The following is a 25061-nucleotide window of genomic DNA, read 5'->3' as shown; positions in this document are numbered from 1 at the left end:
GCTTTTGCCCTATTTATCAGGAATCTAAAGGGATAGGTCAATGGATCATAAATTGATGCACGTATCCAATTTTTATAGGCAAAACTACCCCTTTTTTAGATTAAAATTATTGGTTAAAAATTTTAAGACATTCAAAGTTTTAACCAACCATTCAAGGTCTAATAAAAGTACCCAAAGTTTTTATCCCATTAAGAAAGGTATAAAACTTTGGGTACATCAAGTTAAAATTACAGTCCAATAACTTCTCTTCCCTGCCTTTTTATAAACTAGCGGCTTCGCCCCTAGCCTCTAGGGGGTTTGCCCCAAGAGGTAATTAAAATTTTTTTTTTTAATTAAGTATTTCTGGTGCTGACATTTTATGTGAAGTAGTTTCCCCAGGGAGGAAGGGAGGGGACAATGGGCAATTAATTCAATTTTATAGTTGTGACACTTTAAGGTTGAAAAACCAGATAATTCCAGATAAAACGAGTATTTCTGATAGTGCAACTTTTATTGGAAATTTATTCATTTTTTAATTAATTTTAATTCAAAATGCACCATCCCCCAAATTCTACTTTACTAAAAGCCTCTGATTATCAAGATAAAGAACTTGGTAGCAATTCATTTACTAAAGAATATTAGTTTTAGAATTTAGCGTAGAAAAATAGCATAAAACCATCTTAAGATTTTAATGATAAAAACAGTCTAAAAGGATTTCAGGACCTTTATGCATCTTCCCTTAAATGTAGAACTTAATCGGATCGGTAACCAAATTCTTAAGCTATATATAAACAAAACTTACTACTTTTTATTGGATATTAGCGCAGCTTACTATATGTGTATGAGCATGTTATAAATGGACGTACGGATTTTCTAGTAACAATTGAGTTTTTATGGTTTCTAAATCGTAATAAATAATAAACAAGAATCAGTTAAAACAATTGTACTAAAAATTATTAAAATAACAACAAATTCTACTTAAATAATACATATATGTATATATCATATCACAATAGAATTGTTAGGTAAATATAAAACAATTGAATCAAAAATGATTTATGGGTATAGTCCCATTCGTGGCAACACCCCTTAAGGGGCGATTCGTCGTATTTTCAAAATTGCTTGGGGCTGGAAATAGGAGAAAGGCTACTGTGAAAATACAAAGAAACTCCCCTTAAGGTGTGTTGTCACGAAAGGGGCTACCCTGATTTAATTACAACAAAATAATAAATAAAAATAAAATCAATTAGATTAACTTTTTAAAATCTAAAAAAATTGTCAGTTTAAGACGTACCTACACAGTTACACACACTAGGTATAAACAAAATAACTTGATTAAAAATGTTTATGAATAAAAAAGGTTGCAGAATAGAATGTCTCAAGGATATTTTTAGTTTTGTATTTAGATTTATGGTTCTAATTCTTAATTATATTTGGTCTAGTTACAAAAAATTTACTTTTTATTGATAAAGTCTTAATAAAACATATTTTGGAAAGTATCAGATAAAACAAATTGATAAAAGTAAAATAAACTTCTAAATGACCCCCTTTTAAATAAAATTAAACAAGGATGACAACATCCATAAAAGCGAAGCTCTGAAATGGAAGGACAAACGAATATTAACACTTGTAGATTGTCAGAACTGAGTTAGCAGAATATTAATGCTTCAGTACAAACAATATTGTAAGTAAATTTGTTGCAAAACTGCATAAATAGATAATACTGTTTAAGGACATACTTAAATTTTTAGGACTTGTTTATAGAGATGCTTTGCTTATAACATTGTACCTTGTTGTAATAGGAATCAGTTGTCAAAAAATCTGAAGAATCGGATAATTTGTTATCAAAAAAGTTAAAAATGGACATGTTTCAAATGGATGTACGGACATTCTGGTATTGATTATAGGGTTGCTATGCTTTCTAAATTGTAACTAACTATTACAGGAATCATCATGCAAAGTTTGGAATCGATAGGACAATTCTAACCTGTTTAAATTAACGAAAAGAGCTAACTCTCTGTGACTGAGGTACGGACGGACGTACGGACGGACCGACCGTTATCATAGAAAAGCTTCGCTTTAAAAAAAAATAAAATTATGTAAATGTCAAACTACGGACCAACCCTACACGCTGCAGATACCCTCCGTGATGTAACTTAAATTCTTTCTTGCACGTTCGCACCATATCAATAACTTCTTCTTTCAGGAAAGCTAATTTTCTCTTTGTTAGTCATCTGAAATAAATATTTTTTTTAGTATTTATAGGCTTAACTGAAAGGCAAAAATATTAATTCGGCACTAATATAAATACCAATGAAATTATTACCTACTGCTACCTAGTTAAAAAACCATAACTGGAAATTACTTTTGGATATAGTCCCTTTCGTAACATCGCACCATATGGGCGATTCTTCGTATTTTTCACAGTAGCTTTTTTCCTATTTATTGCCCCTGCGGGAGGCTCTAACCCAACGGGCCATTACCTAACCCTGTGGGGAAATCATCTAACCCAATATAACCTAATCTAACCTAGCCTAACCTAAAATAACCTATAAAAAGCCATTTTAAAAATATGAAGAATAGCCCCATATGGGGCGATGTTACGTAAGGGACTATTTACTATTCCCTTACTTTTCTCAAAATTAGGTACCTAATAAGAATGAAATGATAACCGAAAAGCAATCTTCTAACTGTTAATAATTAGTGGCAAAGGTACAGTATGATTAAAAATGTCAATCTGTATGTCTTTCCCTTCCTAACATTCTATTAATTACAACATATTTTCTTAATATTTAAATTTCTATGCTTTGGTAGTTGTCAACTTTGTTTTGATAAAAAATGTATATATACCGTAACCATTTTGTTGTTCTCCTGGAAACCTAGGCAGTATCACATTTTCTGCTTGTTTGCATTTTATACAAGATTTCATCTGAAAAATATTAAAGATTCTTATAGAGTTGCTTTGTTTTCAAGTCATACCTAATTGTTATAGAAATCATCATGTAAAGTTTTAAATCGATAGGGCAATTCTAATCTGTTTAATTTAACAAAATGAGCTAACCGTAATGGACAGACGTACGGACAGACCGACCCTTAAATTATAAAAAGCTTCGCTTTTAAAATTTGTATAAAATCATCACTAGACTAAATTTTATTTTGTAATGTAATGCCCTCTAAAATGGAGAACTATATCAACATACAAAAAACGTATTACTATATATAAAAGGATACAAATATTATATTATATCTTGTCAATAAAACATTTGAAAAAGGAAACCAAAAATCGCCACGTGTCACTAAATTTTTATTCAGAAATGTGTGTGTATATTGAGACGCTTGTTTGTGTATGTATTTCTTTCTAATATTGCCATACACTGAGCTATAATCAACAGCAGAAAATATATTCTATTAGCGTAGCTACTTTATAACTCATTTATTTTAAATTTGATTAATGAAAGATATCTAAAAGCAATTTAATTAATAATTTTAAGAAATAAATACAATAATTTCTATAATCATAACTGCAAACAAATATTCCATAATTATTTTTTCATTATGATTTTAAAACAATTAAAAGTAAAAATTTTCTGTCTGTTTGTTTATTGTTTACATTTTTATTATTGCGCTAGTTAGCATAAGAATGCCCCGTCATGTTGCATGATTTCTCGTGACGTCATTCATATTTTAGTCCCCAAAGTCAGTCAGAAACTGCTAAATTCATGCACATTCCCTTTTTTTTTGGGGGGGGGGTTTTCATTTTTGGGAGGGTTGGGGGTGTCCCACCCCCCAAGATATAGCTGAAAACCAATTAAAACCAATAGGTATATACCCTGAAGATTAGAGCCCAATCGGTTCAGTGGACGTGGTTACCGAGATCTTAAAGGGCGAATATAGGTTGGATATGATATGAGCTTATATCAAAGGTGCAAGTATATACATTATGAATAACTCAAGCAAATAAAGATATTCCATTGGATAAGGCCGTTATAGCTAAAAACCTAGCCAATTGGGCTAATTTGTGACGTCAGAGGAGTGGTTCCCTAACATATTCAAATACCCATAATCACAACAGGATGCGTGTAGAGTTTGCCTAAATACTGTTGTTATTTTGCAGTACAAATAAATGAGAAAAAGGTTTCGGGAATTAATCAGGGGTAAATATACCCTCCTTCTACCTTCATACAAAATATATAAAGTAAAATATTTAAAAGTTAAAAAAACATCAAATAATGTAAAAAGTAAAATAAAAAATAATCAATAAAATTTTCTTGGAGGAAGAATGATTTCAAATCCCTGTTTTTTTGTGGCCGTGTGTGTGTGTGTGTTGAAAATGCGTAATCAGGGATGTTTATACCATCATGAATTAATCAAAGATCTCTGTACAGAAAATAAACTTTAAGACGTATTATTTACCCTAGTCAATAGTCCTGACGCCCTTCTACGCAAATTATTTTTATGCTTTTTAAAAATTAAATAAACTAGTATATAATCTAAAATAATAAACATTTAAATTATCTTTTAAGGTGCGTGCCAATGTAATAGTCAATCAAACTTAAGCAAAATAGTAAAAAAAAAGTCTTGTAAAGGGCTAAAATAAACGGTTTGTCGTCAATCTGATTTATCATATGTTCAATTGAAACAGAAAATTGCAAAATCTACTTAAGGATTTTTTTGAATTTTTAAATTTGGCATGGATATTCTAAAAGTATGAAATGGCACCTTTCATATAAGCTCATATCATATCGAACCTATATTCGCCCTTTAAGGGATGGACGGACAGACATCAAGCTACTTTGTTTTATAGATAATACAAGGCCAGAATGAAAAAAACCATAAAAGTGAAGGTCAACAAATCACACGGACTTTGACAAACATAGAGTCATAGTGTGGTATTCGGCAACTCTGGGCCATGCGGAAACCAAGATATTATAGTGATGCTACCCACCCAGCTAATCCTGTTATTCTACAATTGTAAAGCCACCTGCAAATATGTCAGATAACGGTATTGATTTCATCTCTCAGTTGTCCTGCAAGTGGAGGGAGGTGTGTGACCCCTCCCTCTCCCTTCTTAAGCACCGGAACCTTCCCCTTCAACCACCAAGTTATCAGCACCACCTCAACCCTTAGGATAAAGGTTCTAAGCCTTCCTTCACCCGATAGATTCACCACCCACACAGACTGTTGTTGTCACAGTAATCATCAAACCTTCCCTTTTAGTACCCAGACCTACCACTCAACCCCTCTATTCTTATCTACCTATTGTGTTGTTCCATGGGCTATCCTGCCTCCCCCGGACAGGGATAGCCATCTACCTAACCATTGCAACTACCTATGTTTTACTTGTATGATTTACCTTTAACTATCTCTATTCCTAATCCATATGTACTTATATTATGTTGTACATCTTTAGTAAACCTTAGACCCTGAATAAAGGAACATCTGAATAGACTCTGTTTATTATTTAGTGATTGCTAGAGAAGCGTAGCTTCTCTATAATATATGTGTCCACGTCTGTTCGCACTGCCGTAGTCATTTGAACTCGGGTGTTTGCCATTTAACCTAGGCGGATACCACAACTTTTGGTGACAGCTGTGTGAGATTACGGCAAACCACAAGTGTAGAGCAGACGCGCAGCTGAGGCTAAGATACTCCCAGCAGTGAAACTGGCAAAACTGACACAAGCAACCTGAATTACCCACCCTGGATAGCAAGGTCTAACTCTGTATCCGGCAGTTGTGGAAGCGAAACCTAGCGAAAGACCACTGAGTGTGGCGGAACCCGAGCTGTGGAGAGTAGCGAAATCGGACGAGAGACTGCGGAGAGCAGCGAAACTTGACGGAGAACCGCGAAGAGCGCCGAAACCTAACGGAGGATTGAGCGCTCAAGGGCTGAAACAGGCCTGCGGACGGGCTGAAACAGGCCAAATAATTGCAAACGGCTGAAAATAGGCCAACATTTACTGCAAAAGATAGCAGGATCCGAACCCACGGCGCTGCAGGACGGGACATTCCCTGCCGCCACCACCCGGATTCGGACCCACGGCGCTGCAGGACGGGACATTCCCTGCCGCCAACTGGCTGAAACAAGCAAAATAGCTGCGAGCTGTGAGCGAAAATACGAGTGTAGTGTACCAAGCAGAAGAAAAACTACGTTAACTCCAAGTATCCTGAGAGGCTACAGCGCAGCCATCCATTGAAAAAAACAGATATTATATCAGATTTTATGGATTACCACCCTGGTGTGGAAGCTAAACAATAGATTTATGGGCAGGGCTTGGTAAATAATTTGTTGTGTATTGTGATAAAGCCAAAAATAGAACCTAGATGTAAGATAACAATGCATTGGTAAACAATCTGACCCCCAAACCTGCAACACAACAAATACACCCCCTTATCCCAACGGAAGGGGAGGGGCCCACCATAAATTGAAGCAAATACAATTGAGGTGACATAAGAATAAGCCAAGGATTAAGGGAGAAGCCCCATTACCTCACCACCCAGTCACCTCAAACCTGCGGCACCCCCATCCCCATCTGGGGAAGGACGGCTTTACCCCGTCCCCTCACGCGCTCCCCCTTCTCCCCACACTTGGATAAGTCCGTCTACCGTGCGGAGACAGCGACCGGGAGAACGGAGCGCATTTCACGGGTTGCGCAGCGGAGCTCGGGACTCAACGAAAATTCGACGGAAAAAAGGAGATAAAGCGGACCAATGAGAGAGCAGATTGAGGGATAGATGCGCGTTTTACCTGTGTGCGCACTCTGACGGCGCGTAGGCGCGTTGCAAGACAAGGGGATTTCACACACACACACACACAGGAGAGGAGCTACTCTATAGCATACAACAGAGATATTTTTAGAAAAAAAAACTTGCAAGCTCCTCCCTCCCTATCTACAGTGTGATAAGGAAAACCAAATCAGTTCCTTAGACCAGCTCAGACCCTCAACATCTTCCTAGCTCTGCCAACCCTACTTCAAAGCTGAGTGGCTAGTGAGCAAATCAGTTCCTTAGACCAGCTCAGACCCTCAACATCTTCCTAGCTCTGCCAACCCTACTTCAAAGCTGAGTGGCTAGTGAGCAAAATATATGTATATCTAAATACATAAGTGTTAACAACTCCATACTAAGTTGTGCAGCAACCAAGTGATAAATAGTGTTGTTTTTTTTGTGTCATGGTTGCAAGTAAGTGAACTATATACAGAGGAAGCGTGCATTTTGTTGGAGCAAGAAGGAAAGCCAGCTAGCTCTGAGGATATTCCTATACACGTATATATATATGGGAGTGTAGCCATATATAGATAGCCTACATATCCATATATCTACCAACGGATACGCTCCTAGAGACATCTATGGACACCTAACATGTTCCCTTTCATCTCTAAGCTAGGATCCGCTGGTTATCACAGAAATTAAGAGCTATACTGGAAAGGAGAACAACTTAGGCTCAACAGTCAAACAAGCCGTGGCACCAACAGACCAACCCCCTGCTACTTATCATGGGGACACTCCAGCCACCGCAGATCTTGAGCCAGGAGGACAGAGTCTACGGCTACGTGGACTACCACCCTAAGTACACAGTGATAGTATCTGTAATAGGGGTGAGCCGGCTCGAGCCTCTTTGCGGCGCGGCTACTCTACTCTGCTCCTATATCTACAAGATGAGAAATTGTCAGCTCCTAGCCCGACGTGCAGCGATAGAAGACATCACTGATTGGGCATTAACTGTGTGCCTAGGCATACTGCTGGCACTGTGGTGGACAGAAGCCTTCATTTGGATCATAACCACCAACATCTGTACACCACCACTCTCTGCTTCTTCATACAAGGTGCTGCTTCTGTTATTACTTGGGCCTACTGTGTTGAGTACAGTGAACATAAAACACATGCAAGGTCACAGACCCCTGGTCCCTGAGATGCCCTTGTCTGGAAGGATGACTGCACGTCCGTTGCACAGCTCCTGTACAGTTGGTGCTCAACGCACGAGAAATGGAGATACTGGACTGGGGATTGTTGAACCTGTATGTGTCCTCCCTGAAGTTTTGAACGATGCGGCTGAGCCCAATGAGAAGGTGACAAGCTTCAGAGACTTAGTGGCCAGCCCCAATATGGGCACTACCGCCATGGGCACTCAACTGTGTCGCCCTGCGCCCGGAGAACTGGAACATGTACCTGACTCCACCAGAACTGAGACGCCAAAGAGGCCCAGCCCTAGGGCCAGTACCACCTGTGTCTGGGGTGGAAAGGTCCTCCCTGGCGCTGGCATCACCAACCTGGAGGATGGGGAGCTGTCCCAGGGGAATAGGCTCTTCACCCAGATGCCTGACGTGTACCTGGGGGTGGGGGAGCCGCCACCCAAGCCTCCCTGGGAGCCCCCAGGCATGGAACGACTGGGGACCGGCCTAAGGATGGAGAATGGTGACCTGCTGCAGTGGAAGGCCTTACCCAGCAAGGAGGGAGCAGGGTTGACCAGCAGCAGTGAGACTGTTCCCCCACACTCCAAGACCAGATGCCTCTACTCTGTTGAACCACTGCACATGACCCAGCCAAGTCCACCCATGCTGCTGAAGATGGAGTCCCACCAGGATGCAGAGCTCCAGCTAGGGAAGTCAATAAGAAGGCCACCCCCTGCCAAAACCAGAATCACCGCAGGGGCTCCCCACCAGCAGCTGACAGAGCCTGGCAGGGACGCAATACCAGCTGGCAACTCTGGCCTAACTCAGGTAGCTACCAACAGCCCGCTGGCAGTTCAGGACCCAGTTCAGGCTACCATCAGTATGGCATCCTCTGGGCCTTGCCGGTTCAACTGTGGGTACCTGTCCACACACTGGCCACAGATACCCCCCAGAGATCATAGCCCACCTTCCAACTGGCACCATCAACGGCCTTTGCTACCAACCATCTGGAGTAACTGGAGGCAGGATCCCTCATGTGGAGAAGCACCTGCAGAAGCTAAGGCCGAGGCTGGCCTCGCCACCCAGGAGAGGAGAGCCGCTGTTGTATGGAAAGGACCTGTGTGTATGGGGAGAAGGCTGAATGCAACCAAGGAGCCACCACAAGCAGCCCAGCACTGCCTGACCCCTAGTAGGGGAGACCCTGCTTGTCAGCTGGTGCCCCAACTGGAGGATGAGAGACCTGGCCGGTTGATACACCCTGTGGAAGCCGGACTGATGGGACCCAGCTGGACGAAGGAGCGCTGCTGCTTCAACGGCCACACAGCTGCCAAGTGTAGAACCGGTTGTGACCAGGCAATGAAGAAACACCAGGCAGCCCAACAACCTGCATACAACCAGTCTGACACCCAGGTCTACCTGGAGGGAGATGCCCAGCCGTCACCCCAACCAGCTGCCACCGCTGGGGCTGCGGCTACCCAGGAGTCTTTGCCTCAGGTTGGGACCATAGAGGCCAGGATCAACGTGCTGGGAGGAGCGGCTGAACCCAACCGGATTGGCCTGGGCTTCAGCCTCAACCACATGGGACCGGAGTTCGTGCAGCCAACCAACATTGCGGAGCCAGAAGTCCTGAGGCCTCTGCCGTTCGGCCTCAACATGATGGTACCCACCAGACCGCGTTCCCTGAAGGAGGAGGTAACCCCTGTCACCCCCAGCGAGAGCCGAGGGGCGCTACCCAGCGCCACCGGGACGGTGTACGGGGAGGCCCTGGCGGCCGCCGAGCGGGAGAGGCAAGAGGCGCTAGCCAGCGAGTCTGAGTCGATGTATGGGACGCCAACCGGTGTCGCCACCTGGGAAGAACAAGAGGTGCTGCCCTGCACCACCAAGCTGATGTCTGGGGCGACAACCGTCGCTGCCACCTGTGAAGACTGGGGGGTGCTATCCAGCGCCCCACGCTGGTGCCTGGGGCGACAACCGTCGCCGCCACCGAGAGACCTGGACCCCTGTGAAGACTGGGGGGTGCTATCCAGCGCCCCCACGCTGGTGCCTGGGGCGACAACCGTCGCCGCCACCGAGAGACCTGGACCCCGGAACGAGCCCGCAGCCCCAGAGGAAGGGGTGACACCTGTCACCCCCAGTCAGACAGAGCCCCCAGCCAGCAGGGAGAGTCCAGCTGTCCCTCACCCTCAACTGCGTCCAGCTGTCTACCCCCCTCAACCAAGCCAGGGTAATTGTATTGCATTGGTGTACCAGGAAGTTTGTGCTGGGTCAAACTTGCCTGCGCCTCCTGCATCTGCCCCAGCAACCAGGATATCAGCCATTACCAGCCAACCTGAAGAAGCCTTGGCCGCTGCCTGGGGAGTAACTAAACTAGATGCATCAAGTGCCGAGCCTAACCATAGAAGTAGAGGATCCCCAACAATTATGCCTACCCAAGATGGAGACGATGTGCCTGGACACCTTCATGCTAGGGGAGGAAATCCGGGGCCTTGTGCCTCCGGTCCACCAGCAGCAGTGGCCGAGGATTGGCCTGTCCCCCAGCCAATTAGAGCGGAGCCAACCTTGCAGACCCAAGACAGCCTCCGGCACAGGGGATGGACTGTTACTTTCCCCTACCCTGCAGGTCTGACTGCCATGCACCACCCTGCCAATGTCCAGGATGAGCCTGAGGGAGGCAACGTTCCTACAGTATGGCAACCCCCACCTGCCCGCGTTGACAGAGACCCTGGAAGCAGAATGAACCTGACCAACCCCGAGGGCGAAGAAGCTGTGCCTGCATCCAGTAACCGGCCTGCCAGCAGCAAGGTGGCCAACAAGATGGAGACCACCAGCCCAGTAGAGAAACCTGAAGAGATGTATACCATGCGGCTGTTGGTCCAAGCCCCCTCATGTGCTGTGCCACCCCTGGAGGTTGCCAGGGTGGCCTCAGAAGTACACATCCAACGGCCAGAACATCCAGCAGAACCAGCTACTCCAGCAGATATAGCAGATCCCGTTCGACCTGGGGAAGGCTGGAGTCTACCACCGTTCAGCAGCTGGTGTCCTGGCGGACCCATTCCACAAGGAAAACAAACTGAAGGACTCAACCACTGTCGGAAGTCTGGCGGTGCAGACAACCCTCCCAGCCTTCCGAGGGGAGAGTTGTGGTATTCAGCAACTCTGGGCCATGCGGAAACCAAGATATTATAGTGATGCTACGCACCCAGCTAATCCTGTTATTCTACAATTGTAAAGCCACCTGCAAATATGTCAGATAACGGTATTGATTTCATCTCTCAGTTGTCCTGCAAGTGGAGGGAGGGGTGTGACCCCTCCCTCTCCCTTCTTAAGCACCGGAACCTTCCCCTTCAACCACCAAGTTATCAGCACCACCTCAACCCTGAGGATAAAGGTTCTAAGCCTTCCTTCACCCGATAGATTCACCACCCACACAGACTGTTGTTGTCACAGTAATCATCAAACCTTCCCTTTTAGTACCCAGACCTACCACTCAACCCCTCTATTCTTATCTACCTATTGTGTTGTTCCATGGGCTATCCTGCCTCCCCCGGACAGGGATAGCCATCTACCTAACCATTGCAACTACCTATGTTTTACTTGTATGATTTACCTTTAACTATCTCTATTCCTAATCCATATGTACTTATATTATGTTGTACATCTTTAGTAAACCTTAGACCCTGAATAAAGGAACATCTGAATAGACTCTGTTTATTATTTAGTGATTGCTAGAGAAGCGTAGCTTCTCTATAATATATGTGTCCACGTCTGTTCGCACTGCCGTAGTCATTTGAACTCGGGTGTTTGCCATTTAACCTAGGCGGATACCACAATAGCACATTTAATACGTAATTAATTTGACCTTAAATATATATTAAATCCGGTCCTAGGACAAACGCAGGAGTCCCGAACGTCGGAGTAGAAAAACGCAGGAGTGGACACTTAACCTAACTTAACCTAGTTTAGACCATCTTATAGGTTTTTTAAATGCCTAACCCCTGCAGGGACCTTATTTGTACATTCATATCTTAACCTAACCTAATCTGTATACAAATACTTAATTAAATTAATATTTTAACAGTCCTGCGTTTGTCCACTCCGACGTTTGGGACTCCTGTGTTTGTCCACTCCGACGTTTGGGACTCCTGCGTTTGTCCTGGAACCTTAAATTAATTTGTGTTTATTCTAAAAATAAAATTATTCTATAATCTGGTTATAGGTCTATTGTAATTTTGGGGCATCAAAGATTTCTGCTCTAAATTCCTTGTTTTAGAAATACTGCAAAATAATTTAAAATCTAGAATGTAGAATACTATGTAACCATGATTTGAAGACCAAATACAACGAGTGTTCATTCAATTGCGCTAAAATTATAGTATCTCAAAATGAAAAATTGCCAAGAAAAGTCGCGCAATCAAAGGGTTGGTAGTGTGATGAATGTACCTTAACTTAATGTTCTTTAGTGAGCGTTATAGTTTCGGTTGAAATTTTAAATGTTTCGTGATTTGTTTTGCGAATTTCTAAAAAAAATCAACATGTGCTATATAACTTACTTTGTCCGTTTGACCCCCCATGTTTTTTTAGTGCTTCGCTACTTATGGATGTGGTCATCCTTGTATTTTTTTTATTTTTCAAACAATTTTGACAAGTTTTGCTATTACTGAAAAATTTTGGTAATTGTGCGATCACTCCCTTGTATGACAGTGTTTAAGGAACAATTTTGTCCAGGGAGGGAGGGGACATTTGTCTGTTTATTACACTAGTCCCCAAAGCTATGCAACATCGTTAACTCAACAACTTTGGAGACTTTTCATTGTTTGGTACAGTAAGTTGAGTGTCCAACCGTTTCAACCATTATTTGTAATCTACAGATTTGGTATTTATGAGCATCATCACTGGGGATGAACTGAAATTAGTTTCCGAATGTGAACACATTTTCCTAGGTGTTTCCCAATCCTATCTCAATATTTGCTACTAGCTAAAAAACCTTCAAACTTCAAAAAAAAAATCATAATTTGAATGTATTAACGATTTATACATTATACATTCAAAGTTTTAATTTTTCAAATTTTGATTTTTATTTTTGGAAGTTTGAAGGTTTTTTAGCTAGTAGCAAATATTGAGATAGGATTGGGAAACACCTAGGAAAATGTGTTCACATTCGGAAACTAATTTTAGTTCACCTCACTGGGGATGTACATCAATTCATCGGCCATTGTCTTATCCCTTTAGATCTCTGTTTTAAGGAACAATTTTGTGAGTGAAATCAAATTCTAATCATCCGAGACCCCATTTATATTTATTTTTAGGCCAAATCTTTACATGTGGACATACAATCCAGGAAACTAAAGGGATAAGACAATAGCCAATAAATTGATGCACATCCCCAATGAAGATAAACAAAATTAACCTTTCTTTAGATTACATTTGGGGGATGAAACGTTTGGATACTCAACTTAACGAACCAAACAATCAAAATTTAATAAAAGTCTCCAAAGTTGTGATGCCACCTAATACGAAAATGTTATAATATAAAACTTTGGGGACTAGTGTAATAAGTAGGCTTATGTCCCCTCCCTCCTTGCATTTAATCATTACTGACCAAATCAGAAAACCAGACTAACGAACATCTTAATGCGAAGCCAATATGCCAAAATGGTCGTAGGAATCAATATTACAAAATTATTTATTGAATGAATGGAAAATATAGAAAAAATATAGAAAAGATTCGCTTTTTACGAAATGTTTTTAAGATGGAAAAAAAAATGTTGAATTAATTGTCTTTTTAAGGGAATGTCTTGGGCTGGTTTTGGGCTATATTCCTCATCTCTCCCTCTATCCCCTAGAGGCTAGGCTAGGGGTGAAGCAACTAGTTCCTATATAGTATAGCATTGTAGATGGAAAATTGTTATGTTAGTAGCGGAGCTATTCTATAATATACTTTGTATGTCTGTCCGTCCGTAAAGCTATTGTGGAAAATGAGATTTGCCTCTGCTGTGTTTAAGCTAAATTAAAGCTAGAGGCCTCAAGGGGCACTTGAGGTCGATTGTAAGTTGTTGAAGAAGGAATATATCCATATCACAAAATTTTGAATGATGAATAATTTCTTTCTGGGGCTATTTCTCTTTGGAGTGTAGTGACATAGTTAGTTACAAACCATTTTACGACCTTTGCAAAGCGACATATTTAGTATTATGGCGTCAGATTGACCATCTAGATCTACTTTATCTAATGTTGAATATTATATATTATTTCATGAAATATGTCACAAATATTTGAAACATGTCAGTAACAGATTTGTCACTAAATTCTATATACAATCATTGTAATGTACTTTATATAGGCGCGTGCTCAGGATTCACGAAATGGTCAATCTAACATTTTTATAACAGGTCTAGGCCCCACAGGGGCTAGGCATAGGGAAAAAATTCACCAACCCTCATTATTTTCAATTTAATTTGAAAATAATGTGGAGGGGGTGCCTGTGCTTAATAGGAAATTTTTATAGAAAGCACTGTAAATTTCATAATTTTTCCAGTAGGGCTTCGAAACTGATTGATGTCCACTGGATTAGAACCGTTTCTCAGCCATACTGAAAAATCATGTATAGCATCGTATTTGAGACAATTTTACTTGCACATTAAATAAAACCAATTTTTTTCGGGAAACCACTTTTAAAATTTTTATAATTGCGGAAAACTGTCTATAATACGATGCGATAAGTAACTATCATTCACATATGCAAAATCACTTTTAGACAACTTATCCTTGTCCATAATAATGTGGTATCCGCCTAGGGTAAATGGCAGACACCAGAGTTCGAATAAAGACTACGGCAGTGTGAACAGACGTGGACACCTTACTATAGAGAAGCTATGCTTCTCTAGCATTCACTAGACAAGAATCAACATCTATTTCAGTTGTCACTTTATTGAAGGTGTAAAGGATACTGAAGCTATATACAACAAACAATAACTACATGGATAGGAATAAATGATCATAACATAAAAGCATTATAATACATATACAATAGTCAGTTTGGGCAATCATGATTCCCCATCCCTGGAAAGGGTGGGGGGGATTAAGAATACAGTTAACCATAATATAAATACATATGGATTAGGAATAAAGATAGTTAAGGATAAATCATACAGTAAAACATAGATAATTGCAATGGTTAGGTAGATGGCTATCCCTGTCTGGGGCAGGCAGGATAGCCCATGGAGCAGCACAATAGGTAGATAAGCATAGAGGGGTTGAGTGGTAGGTCTGGGTACTAAAGAGGGAAGGTTTGATGATTACTTGTGACAACAACAGTCTGTGTGGGGGTGATTCTATCAGGTGAGGGCAGGTTTAGATCCTTTATCCTCAGGGTTGAGGTGGTGCTGATAACTTGGTGGTGGAAGGGGAAGGTTCCGGTGCTTAAGATGGGAGAGGGAGGGGTAACACCCCCTCCCTCCATTTGCAGGACAACTGAGAGATGAAACCAGTACCGTTATCTGACATATTTTCAGGTGGCCTTATAATTGTAGAATAACAGGATTTAGCTAGGAACGTAGCATCACTATAATGTCCTGGTTTCTGCATGGTCCAGAGCTGCCGTATACCACAACTCTCCCCTCGGAAGGCTGGAGGGGTTGTCTGCACCGCCAGACTTCCGACAGTGGTTGCGGCCTTCAGTTTGTTGTCCTTGTGGAATGGGTCCGCCAGGATACCAGTTGCTGGACGGTGGTGGACTCCAGCCCTCCCCAGGTCTAACGGAATCGGCTATATCTGCTGGAGTAGCTGGTCCTGTTGGATATTCTGGCCGTTGGATGGGTACCTCTGAGGCCACCCTGTCAACCTCCAGGGGTGGCACAGCACATGAGGGGGCTTGGACCAACAGCCGCCTGGTATACACCTCTTCAGGTTTCTCCACTGGGCTGGTGGTCTCCATCGTGTTGGTCACCTCGCTGCTGGCAGGCCGGCTACTGGATGCAGGCGCAGTTTCTTCGCCCTCGGGGCTGGTCAGGTTCATTCGGCTTCCAGGGTCTCTGTCAATGCGGGCAGGTGGTGGTTGCCATACTGTAGGAGCGTTGCCTCCTTCAGGCTCATTCTGGACATTGGCAGGGTGGTGCATGGCAGTCCGACCTGCGGGGTAGGGAAAGGTAACAGTCCCTCCTTTATGCCGGCGGCTGTCTTGGATCTGCAAGGGTGGCTCCGCTCTAGTTGGCTGGGAGACAGGCCCATCCACGAACACTGCTGCTGGTGGACTGGAGGCACCAGGCTCCGGATTTCCTCCCCTAGCCTGAAGGGGTCCAGGCACATTGTCTCCATCTTGGGTAGCCATAATTGTTGGAGATCCTCTACTTCTATGGTTAGGCTCGGCACTTGGCGCCCCTAGTTGTGTTACTCCCCAGGCAGCGGTCAAAGCTTCTTCAGTTTGGCTGGTAATGGCTGATACCCTGGCTCCTGGGGCAGATGCAGGGGGCGCAGGCAAGTTTGGCCCAGCCCAAACTTCCTGGTACACCAGTGCAATACAATTACCCTGGCTTGGTTGAGGGAGGTAGACAGCTGGATGCAGTTGAGGGTGTGGGACGGCTGGACTCTCCCTGCTGGCTGGGGGCTCTGGCTGGCTGGGGGTGACGGGTGTCACCCCTTCCTCTGGGGCTGCGGGCTCCTTCCGGGGTCCAGGTATCTCGGTGGCGGCGACGGTTGTCGCCCCAGGCACCAGTGTGGGGGCGCTGGATAGCACCCCCCAGTCTTCACAGGGGTCCAGGTCTCTCGGTGGCGGCGACGGTTGTCGCCCCAGGCACCAGCGTGGGGCGCTGGATAGCACCCCCCAGTCTTCACAGGTGGCGGCGACGGTTGTCGCCCCAGACATCATCTTGGTGGTGCAGGGAAGCACCTCTCGTTCCTTCCAGGTGGCGACGCCGGTTGGCGTCCCATACATCGACTCAGACTCGCTGGCTAGCGCCTCTTGCCTCTCCCACTCGGCGGCCGCCAGGGCCTCCTCGTCCACCGTCCCGGTGGCGCTGGGTAGCGCCCCTCGGCTCTTGCTGGGGGTGACAGGGGTTACGGACACCGGTCCCCTGTGGTTGCGGCTGCGGTCCAGGCCAACCCGGTTGGGTTCAGCCGCTCCTCCCAGCACGTTGATCCTGGCCACCATGGTCCCAATCTGAGACACAGACTCCTGGGTAGCCGCGGCCCCAGCGGCGGCAGCTAGTTGGGGTGACGGCTGGGCATCTCCCTCCAGGTGGACCTGGGTGGCAGACTGGTTGCATGCAGGATGTTGGGCGGCCTGGTGTTTCTTCATTGCCCGGTCCCAACCGGTTCTACACTTGGCGGCTGTGTGGCCGTTGAAGCGGCAGCGCCCCTTCGTCCAGCTGAGTCCCATCAGGCCGGCTTCCCCAGGGTGTATCAACCTGCCAGGCCTCTCCTCCTCCAGTTGGGGCACCAGCTGACAAACAGGGTCTCCCCTACTAGGGGTTAGGCGGTGCCGGGCTGCTTGTGGTGGCTCCTTGGTTACATTCAGCCTCCTCCCCATACACACAGGTTCCTTCCATCCAACAGCGGCTCTCCTCCCCTGGGTGGCGAGGCCAGCCTCGGCCTTAGCGTCTGCAGGTGCTTCTCCACATGAGGGATCCTGCCTCTGGGTATGCCAGGTGGTTGGTAGCAAAGGCCGTTGATGGTGCCAGTCGGAAAGGGGGCTATGATCTCTGGGGGGTACCTGTGGCCAGTGTGTGGACAGGTACCCACAGGTGGACCAGCAAGGCCCAGAAGATGCCATACTGATGGTAGCCTGAACTGTATTCCGGACTGTCAGCAGACTGTTGGTAGCCACCAGAGTTGGGCCAGAGTTGCCAGCTGGTATTGCGTCCCTGCCAGGCTCCGTCAGTTGCTGGTGGGGAGCCCCTGCGGTGGTTCTGGTTTTGGCAAGGGGTGGCCTTCTTATTGACTTCCCTGGTTGGAGCTCTGCATCCTGGTGGGCCTCCATCTTCAGCAGCATGGGGGAACTTGGCTGGGACATGTGCAGTGGTTCAACAGAGTAGCGGCATCTGGTCTTGGAGTGTGGGGGAACAGCCTCACTGCTGCTGGTCAACCCTGCTCCCTCCGTGCTGGGTAAAGTCTTCCACTGCAGCAGGTCACCAGTCCCCATCCTTAGGCCGGTCCCCAGTCGTTCCATGCCTGGGGGCTCCCAGGGAGGCTTGGGTGGCGGCTCCCCCACCCCCAGGTACGCGTCGGGCATCTGGGTGAAGAGCCTATTCCCCTGGGACAGCTCCCCATCCTCCAGCTTGGTGAGGCCAGCGCCAGGGAGGACCTTTCCACCCCAGAAACAGGTGGTACTGGCCCTAGGGCTGGGCCCCGTTGGAGTCTCAGTTCTGGTGGTAGTGTCCATCTTGGGGCTGGCCACTAAGTCTCTGAAGCTTGTCACCTTCTCATTAGGCTCAGTTGCATCGTTCAACACCCCCAGGAGGACACCTACAGGTTCAGCAATCCCCAGTCCAGTATTGCTATTTCTCGTGCGTGGAGCACCAACTGAACAGGAGCTGTGCAGCGGACATTCAGTCACCCTTCCAGACAAGGGCATCTCAGGGACCAGGGGTCTGTGACCTGGCATGTGTTTGATGTTCACTGTACTCAACACAGTAGGCCAAAGTAATAACAGAAGTAGTATCTTGTAGATATAGAAGCAGAGTAGAGTAGCCGCGCCGCAAGGAGGTTCGAGCCGGCTCACCCCTAGTATAAATACTATAGCTGTGTAATTAGGGTGGTAGTCCACGTAGCCGTAGGCTCGGTCCTCCTGGCTCAAGAGTTTCTGTGGCTGGCGCGCCCCCATGATAAGTAGCAGGGTGTTGGTCTGTTGGTGCCAGCGTCTTGTTTAACTGTTGAGCCTGAGTTGTTCTCCTTTCCAGTATAGCTCTTGATTTCTGTGGTAACCAGCGGATCTTAGCTATATTCGCCCTTTAAAGGTAACAGGGAATATGTTAGGCACCCATAGATGTCTCTAGGAGCGTATCCACTAGTAGATATATGGATAGGTAGGCTATCTATATATATACATGGCTACACGCCCATATATATATATATATACGTGTATAGGAATATCCCCAGAGCTAGCTAGCTTTTCCTCCTTGCTCCAAAAAAATCACGCTTCCTCTGTATATAGTTCACAACTATGAGGGTCGATGGTCCAGGTACACACCACCACTGCCCAGTGTGGGGCAGCAAGTCAGGCTATGTCCACAGGGTGGGCGTACTTTCGTTCAGTTACCATATCAGTTTCCAGTGTTGTTTGGTGAGGTTAGTATTCACTTGATTGTACCCATGATACAAAAAAAACAACATTATTTATCACTTGGGTATTTATACATACATATATTTGTTTCACTAACCACTCAGCTTTGAAGTAGGGTTGGCAGAGCTAGGAGGTGTTGAGGGTCTGAGCGGGTTCAAGGAACTGGTTTAGTTTTCCTTATCACACTGTAGACAGGGAGGGAGGAGCTTGCAAGTTTTTCTCCTAAAAAAATATCTCTGATGTATGCTATAGAATGGCCCCTCTCCTGTGTGGGTGTGTGTGTGTGTGTGTGTGCGTGAAATCTCCTGTCCTTGCAACGCGCGTCCGCACCGTCAAATCCGCGCACACGGGGAAAACGCGCTCTCACCCCTCAACTCGCTCTCTCATTGGTCAGCTTCGTCCGTTGGATTTATGATATTTTCCGCACTCTGTTGCGCTACCCGTGAATGGCGCTCTGTGTGTCCGATCGCTAGCCCCACACTACAGACGGACTTAGTCTAGTGTGGGTAGGAAGGGGGAAGCGCGTAAGGGGACGGGGGTAACTCCGTCCGTTCCCCCTGTGAGGGAGGGGGGTAACTGTGGGCTGGTGTAATATTGCCTTTTCTTCTTAATCCTAGGTTTATCTATTATATCACCCTAATTGTATTTGCCTTCAATGGAGAGGGGCTTCTCCCCTTCCCTTGGAATAAGGGGTGTATTGTTATTGTGCTGTGGGCTTGAGATGTTTTGATTGTATATCAGGATCTTTATTATATTACATCTAGATTCTATTTTTGTCCTTATCACAATTGCATAACAGATTTGTTTACCAACTCTGTGCTATTTTTAGCTGTTATCACAATACACAATAATCCAAGCCTGGTCTATTCTTAGATTTATCACAACACAACAATTTGTTTGCCAAGCTTTGCTCATAAATCTATTGTTTGGCCATCACATCAGGGTGGTAATCCCTGCAATGTAACATAATATCTGTTTTTCTAGATGGGTGGCTGCGTTGTAGCTTCTCAGGATACTTGGAGTTGACGTAGTTTTTCTCTGTTCTGGTGAACTACACTCGTATGTTGGCTCGCAGCTTGCAGCTATGTGGCGTGTTTCAGCCTATCGGCGGCAGGGAATGTCCCGTCCTGCTAGCGCCGCTTGCAGCTATGTGGCTTGTTTCAGCCTATTGGCGGCAGGGAATGTCCCGTCCTGCTAGCGCCACTGGTTCGGATCCTGCTATCTCTTGCAGTAAAATTGGCCTATTTCCAGCCGTTTACACTTATTTGGCTTGTTTCAGCCGGTCCGCAGGCCTGTTTCAGCCCTTTTGGCGCTCAATTCTCCGTTAGATATCAGCGCTGCTCGCGGTTATTCGTCAAATTTCGCTGTCTCGCTTCCACAACTGCCGGATGCAGAGTTAAACTTTGCTGTCCAGGGTGGGTAATTCAGGTTGCTTGCGTCAGTTTTGCCAGATTCACTGCTGGGAGTACCTTAGCCTCAGATACGCGTCTGCTCTACACTTGTGGTTCGCCGTAATCTCACACAGCTGTCACCAAAGTTGTGGTATCCGCCTAGGGTAAATGGCAGACACCAGAGTTCGAATAAAGACTACGGCAGTGTGAACAGACGTGGACACCTTACTATAGAGAAGCTATGCTTCTCTAGCATTCACTAGACAAGAATCAACATCTATTTCAGTTGTCACTTTATTGAAGGTGTAAAGGATACTGAAGCTATATACAACAAACAATAACTACATGGATAGGAATAAATGATCATAACATAAAAGCATTATAATACATATACAATAGTCAGTTTGGGCAATCATGATTCCCCATCCCTGGAAAGGGTGGGGGGGATTAAGAATACAGTTAACCATAATATAAATACATATGGATTAGGAATAAAGATAGTTAAGGATAAATCATACAGTAAAACATAGATAATTGCAATGGTTAGGTAGATGGCTATCCCTGTCTGGGGCAGGCAGGATAGCCCATGGAGCAGCACAATAGGTAGATAAGCATAGAGGGGTTGAGTGGTAGGTCTGGGTACTAAAGAGGGAAGGTTTGATGATTACTTGTGACAACAACAGTCTGTGTGGGGGTGATTCTATCAGGTGAGGGCAGGTTTAGATCCTTTATCCTCAGGGTTGAGGTGGTGCTGATAACTTGGTGGTGGAAGGGGAAGGTTCCGGTGCTTAAGATGGGAGAGGGAGGGGTAACACCCCCTCCCTCCATTTGCAGGACAACTGAGAGATGAAACCAGTACCGTTATCTGACATATTTTCAGGTGGCCTTATAATTGTAGAATAACAGGATTTAGCTAGGTGCGTAGCATCACTATAATGTCCTGGTTTCTGCATGGTCCAGAGCTGCCGTATACCACAATAATACATAATACATAAGATGGCTATTTTAAGATTTATTCATATTTGTAAAGATTATATAAAAGGTATTCAAGGGCACACTTTAGTATTCATGGATAAGACAATGAACGATAAATTGATGTGAATCCCCCAATAATAATAAACAAAATTACTCCATATTTATAAAAAATAAAGTTTGCACCATCTAAAACTTTGGGTACTAGCATAATTTACAGACCAATGTCCCCATTCCTTCTTTCCATGTTAGTAATACAACAGATTATGTCACTCTTGGATGGTTAAACTTTATGCAATGTACTTATCCCATTCCCGCTAATTGTCAAGGAGGTGTTGGGTTCGAGCAGGGATATAAAGGGATAAGACAATGGCCGATTAATTTATGTATATCTCCAATGATGATACACAAAATTAACTCTTCTATAGAAAAAAATATTAGTGGCTGAAACGTTTGAAAACTCATCCCTATGAATCAACCAATCAAAATACACTCAAGTCCCCAAAGTTGTAAGCCAACTAATAGGAAAGCGGTATCATAAAATGTTGGGGACTAGTGTGATAAACAGTCTATTGTCCCCTCTCTTTCTCTCTGGGTTCGAGACTTTTACATCTTAATTAGTAATGTTTATTTGTTTTATTATAGGACTATTAAGCAAAGGTTATGCAATAAAAAAGGTTGATTGAGTGTCAAGTATACCATGTAATGGGATGCGATATTCTAACAACCAAGGATATTAGGTTAAGTAACATCCATCAACCCTTTGATTGCACGACCTTTGTCTGAGAAGTTCTAACTGTGCATGGTAATGAGTTGTGCCTGTTTATGGGCAAAGGCATTCCCCCTACTCTTACTATTTATGCACCTGACATAGCAGCAGTAGGAATTATTTTCAAAGTCTTTAGTTATTACGGTGTCGGCCCGAGATTCGAACATATCACCTCCCCGGCGATGAGCGGATGCGCTACGTGTTGAGCCACGATCGCGGGTTTGATTGTCAAGTATAACTATGAAGAATGAAAAAATGCAATTTGTTATTATTGGCGTACTATCTTATCTTGAGATATGATCCTAATATAAAAGTACCAGGATATCTTTTTGTGTGTGTACGTGTATCGAATGATCTCGCCAACCGCTAACCCCACGTGGCTTCTTAAGGACAGGAAGGTTCTGAACTATTTTGGGAGAGGGTAAAACATCCTCCCAAACGAAATCAACCTTAAAAAAATACCCCAATTTTAAACTATATCTTCAAAACTTCAATTAAAAGTGATGGGACGGTCCCCCCCCCCCCCCCCCCATCTTCCATAAAATCCTTAGAAGCCTCTAGGGGGATTAGCCGCTAGTAAATGGTTAAAGGCGAAAATATTACATTAATATTATCAAGTAAAAAATAACTCTGCTACAAAACAATCTCAAGTTCAAGATTCTTTGTAATATAAACCTTGAGAAATCAAGGGTGATAATGTCTATAGAAGGGAGTGGGGACAAAACACCTAATTTAAAAATGCCTAACTAAAAATGCCTAACTAAAAACACCTAAGTTTAAAAATACCTAATGTTAAAAACACCTACGTTAAAAACACCTAATTTAAAAACACCTAATTTATAAATGCCTAATTTAAAAACGCCTAACTAAAAATGCCTAACTAAAAATACCTAATTTTAAAAATGTCTAATTTTAAAAATGCCTAATTTAAAAATACCTAATTTTAAACTATCTAAACGCCTAATTTAGAAATGCCTAATTCTAAAATATCAAATATTTTCACTAAAATACCTAAAATTTTGATAACATTAATCCAATTTTAACCCAACATTAACCCCATTTTTTTGATTTTACCCCCCCCCCCATTTCAAATTTACCCCAACCATTTATGAGGGGGGGTATTTACCCCCCACAATCAATTTTGGGGGGGTCAAAATAAAAAATCTCTAACATAAAAAATGTTTGTGCGCTTCGCCCGCATTTTTAATACTAAATATTTAATAAAATTTAAATTACCCCCCCCCCAGAAATTGTACCCCGGGGGTAAATTTTGGGGGGGGTAAACAAAATTTACTCCTGCCAACAGATTTCAGGGGGGGTAATTACCCCCCCCCCCCAAGCTAATTTTACCCCTGGGGTAAAAATTTTGGGGGGGATAAAAAAATTTGCGGCATGCTTCGCGCGTTATTTTACCCCCCCCAAAAACGAATTACCCCCCCCCTTAAAAAAGTTTACCCCCCCCCCAAAAAAAAGCTTGGACGCCCCTGCATTTTACAATGAAGCTTCCTGTATGTCATGGGATGGTTTATATGAGGTTGGGAAGGTTTTGGGGAGGTTACCAACACCTTCCACTGAGAAATCACCCTTTGAAACCCCCCCCCCCTCTCCGTTTTTAATATTTCTTCAATCTTTCTTTATCAAACCAGAACGAAAATAGAGATGATTAACTATCACCCCCCAAGAAAAAAAAGGGATGCTAAGGCTACTAAGGTTAGGGAAGAAACCAAAAAAAATTAAAATTCATTTGTTTCCTTGTCCTTCAACCTTTGAAATTCTGGAGGGGGGGGGGGGGTCATGAATCCTCAATCCCCCCCCCCCTCCCCCAAAGACTTAATTGAATTCCCCTCCGCACTGCAATCGCCCCTAGAGGCCTCTAGGGGGCGTAGCCGCCGGTTTAATGTATTTAACAACAGTTTTAAGATATACTTAAAATTAGGTTTTTTTTAGATTAGGTATTTTAAAATTAGGTATTTTTAAACTTAGGTATTTATAGTTAGGTGTTTATAAAATTAGGCATTTTTAAAGTTAGGTGTTTTGTCACATTAGGCATTTTTAAAATTAGGTATTTTTAAATTAGACATTTTTAAATTAGGTATTTATAAATTAGGTGTTTTGTCACATTAGACATTTATAAAATTAGGCATTTTTAAATTAGGTATTTTTAAATTAGGTGTTTTGTCCCCACTCCTATAGAAGTAAAGGATGCGGCAAAACTTTCTAAAGACAACAAACCATTTGATTACACGACCTTTAAGAACCAAGGATATCAAATGAAAATTGAAGGAAAATGTGTTGTCAATTTAGGTTACTAACATGGACCTAATTTGTTGGTCAGTTCGTTCAAACAGTAAAAGGAGAGAGATTAAGTTAATGGGGTGGGATGGGGTGGATTTTAGCCCGCTGCGTGGTTCACTTTATTAGAGAACATAAAAATCTGGTATAAGATCCAAGTAATAATATATCCATTTGCGCTAATTTAGCAAAAAAAATCATGTTTCATACTTGAATCCGATACCGCGGTTTTTTGCAATTAAATAAAAAAAATTTTAAAATAAAGTCTTATATAAATGTATAATGTACATTCATATATTTTTATGTTTATCTTCAGGGAGGGGACAATGAAATTTAATTTATACTACCACACAAAAATTCTGTCATTCGTTAGAATGATAACTTTAGGAGGGTAGTATTAATTTTTAATTGGGTTGTACAAACCTTATATATTTAAGGAGTAATTTTGTTTATCATAATATAGGGGCATATCAATTATCTTTTAGTTCCTTT

At 43.5% G+C, this 25061-nt stretch overlaps 1 long non-coding RNA gene across 1 annotated transcript; it reads right to left on the bottom strand.

Moving 5' to 3' along the window:
* Positions 1-907: 907 nt before the first annotated feature.
* Positions 908-2911, bottom strand: LOC145327034 (uncharacterized). The gene is made up of 2 exons (XR_013882041.1): positions 2830-2911; positions 908-2213 (listed from the first exon to the last, which is right to left on the bottom strand). It is a non-coding gene; the product is annotated as an uncharacterized LOC145327034 (long non-coding RNA).
* Positions 2912-25061: the final 22150 nt, after the last annotated feature.

Source organism: Acartia tonsa, chromosome 8 (genome assembly GCF_053477335.1).
Source record: "Acartia tonsa isolate MP-2025a chromosome 8, ASM5347733v1, whole genome shotgun sequence".
In the NCBI taxonomy this organism is placed as follows: Eukaryota; Metazoa; Arthropoda; class Copepoda; order Calanoida; family Acartiidae; genus Acartia; species Acartia tonsa.
The sequence above is the reverse complement of the archived record's forward strand: the minus strand, read 5'-3'. Positions and strand labels throughout refer to the sequence as shown.